Here is a 3061-nt window from a genome sequence, read left to right as displayed (position 1 = left end):
ATTCTTCTAGTCTAGTTTAGTCCTCCATACCAAAAAAGCCCTTAAGATCTTTTTTTGTTTGTAAAACTACTTGGAAGCCTCAAGTGCCGAGTATGTTATGTGACATAAGCTTGGATGTTTTTACTTAATAACGTGACATGCCATTTTGCCTTTCTAGTTTGAGAAAAAGATTTGGTAACCAATAGTGAGAATTGATTTGGTTTATTTTAAGAAAAAAGGTTTTTGAGAATTCAATTCCTATATATGGACATCAGAGTTTCAATTACAATGTGGGAGTTTCAATCCCATCCCTCTTTGCTTCAATCCTGAAACTAGCCCCTTGTAAATACTCACGCGTGTGTCAATTAGTTTTATTTTCTATTTTTTTATTTTAGAATTAAGAAACATAAAATGGGTAGTTTTGTTCAACAAAAAGAAGATCTATTATCAGACAAAAAAAAAAGAAAGAAGAAGATCTATCATCTTATTTTGTTTTAGTTTTTAATTTTTTTATCTATCATCTTATTTTGTTTTAGTTTTTAATTTTTTTTAAAATGAAAAAGTATACATTTACCATATTATTCTCATTTAATTAATAATTTAAAATCTTTTATTTTATTTTATAATATTTTGATAAAGATAATTTCAATTCTTTATGTTTGCATTAACCAATGGCATTTTAGGATATTTCGAATGATTCACCATTTTCTGCGTTTTGCTTGATATATATAGACTAATTATGTCTTCTTCTACATTTTTTTTGGAATAAATTAAATTTCATGATAAATATTTATATAAAAAATAAGATGAAAGGCCCTCTTTGAGGACATTCCAAGGCCCTTTTTGAGGACTTACAGAGGGGGTCTTAGCCAATATGTTTACAGATTACGCACGAAGAAGGATTGTCAGCAGCGTGGCTCAAACCTAGGCCTGGATATCGAAAAAAACGATCCTTACCAACTCAACCAACCCTCATTGGTAGATAAAAGACTTTTAGATAGTATATTAGAATGGAAACATTTATACCAAAAATAAGAAAGAAAAAATTTGTGAAAATTTGTAATTGGTAATATTATGCTCTCGTTGAGAGTTGAACTCAAGACCTCCCGCTTACTAAACGGGTGCTCTAACCAACTGAGCTACAAGAGCTATTTATGCTCTTCTTTCTTAAAAACAAAATAAATACATAAAAGCCCTGCAATAGAAAAAATGATATAAATGGGCCAGTTTTCAGTTGTTTGTTTCTTTCTTATATTCTAGGGCTTTTTTGTATTTATTTTGTTTCTAAGAAAGATGAACATAAAGGGCTCCTGTAGCTCAGCTAGTTAGAGCATCCGTTGCAGGAGGTCTTGAGTTCAAGTCTCAACTCACATATGATCAACTAATAAATTTTTGGAATAAAATTTTCCATCTTTAAGAATTTCAAATATACTATCCAAAGTCTTTTATCTTAAAAAGAAAAAAAAAAGATATTTATCATCCAACAAAAAAAATATATAAATATTTATTATGAAATTTAATTTATTCCAAAAGAAATCTAGTAGAAATATAATTTACAACAAATGTATAACCCCTAATTTGAAAGATAATCCTTTACTTCCAACAAACATCATATGCAAGTCTTTTCTTCTTTCCATTAAACAATTTTCAGTCATGACAACATTTTTTGAGAGTCTACCTGTGTCAAAAACAAGGATATTTAGAAGAATAAGATAAATGATTATAATCAAATTATGAATCTATTTATGATCGAATAAAGTCTATACAAATTTATAAATAAACCCAATTTTAGACATGTATTTATAAAAAAACCCAAGTACTATTTAAACATAGAAACACATCTATAATCAACCCCAAAGTCAACTTTTTGGGTGTGTTTATAAATGAGTTTTGAGTGTGTGTAATGATGGATTTTGAGTGTGTTTATAAAGTGTTTTGGGTGTTGGGTTTTTTTATAATTTCAACCTCCATTTTGGGTGTTTTAGTGAAACTCCCTAAAGTCTACGTGCGTCTACCTAGTAAAATTTTGAATTTATTTATAATTGAAGTTTTCAATTTGGATCATATATTTATTCTATAAATTCAAATCAAATAACCACATGATCAAATCAGGTTATTATCGAATTTATTTAAGACTCAGGACAAAATTAAATTTTTTATTTTCAATACCGTTATTTTATTTATTTATCTAATTCTTATTTTAATTTTGATCTTTTCTAATAAGTAAATATATTAAGTGTGAAATACATGGAAACTCACTCAAAATAAATCTGGGTACATAACATTGACACATAAGGATCCCAAGAGTACAACACTCAATTGTCATAGCATTGTATTCTCACGTTCCTTCAAATACGTATTAGATTTCTCACAGTCCCGATCTCTTGGACCACAGAAGTCCAAGAGATTGTGGTCACTCACTATTGGATATTAATGCAATGGTTCAAAAAAGTTTCCTAAAAGAAGTGTAAGAGTGAGTGAACCGTTGAATTTACATCCAACGGTGAGTGACCACAAATCTCTTGAACCCTTGTAGTCCAAGAGATCAATCAAAATCAGGTTGATCTAGTAATTTAGTAGTATAACATGGCAACGTCTACGGTCCTTTGGTGCATCGTGCACCAAAGTCCTTTTTACTAGTTCCTCAAGTAGCATATTTTTATTTATTTATTTTTGTTTTAAATTTGTCTTATTTGATATTTAAACAAAGTAATATTTTTAGCCTTTTCAAACCCAATTAACCCCACCATATTTAAACTCAATTGACCCAACCAAATCTTTTTTTAACTAATCCATTGCAAAATAAGTGTTTTGATTGTATGTCAATTTTTATTTTCTACAAGCAATAATGGAAGAGGAGAGTCAAACCTAATACTTAACAACTTAAGCTACGAAGAAATTAAAAACCATCCCGAAGTTTGCTTCCCTTTTACATCCCCAAGTTGGGGTGGTTTTTTTATTCTTTTCTTTATCGAGAGGAACTTGAGAATTTAAAACTATTATCTAGTATACATAGACAAGGAAGATGTCTATGAAATTGCTTGAACAGGAAATGTTGTTGTATATCTTAAAATGCAGTCGC

The 3061-nt window shown here is 29.2% G+C and overlaps 1 non-coding gene across 1 annotated transcript; it reads right to left on the bottom strand.

Annotated features, from left to right (window-relative positions):
• Nucleotides 1-1054: 1054 nt before the first annotated feature.
• On the bottom strand, nt 1055-1128 carry TRNAT-AGU (transfer RNA threonine (anticodon AGU)). Its single transcript has one exon. It is a non-coding gene; the product is annotated as a tRNA-Thr (tRNA).
• Between the last annotated feature and the right edge of the window lie 1933 nt (nt 1129-3061).

The sequence above is a fragment of the Prunus mume genome, linkage group LG3 (assembly GCF_029339155.1).
Source record: "Prunus mume cultivar Tortuosa linkage group LG3, ASM2933915v1, whole genome shotgun sequence".
NCBI classification, from domain to species: domain Eukaryota; kingdom Viridiplantae; phylum Streptophyta; class Magnoliopsida; order Rosales; family Rosaceae; genus Prunus; species Prunus mume.
The sequence above is the reverse complement of the archived record's forward strand: the minus strand, read 5'-3'. Positions and strand labels throughout refer to the sequence as shown.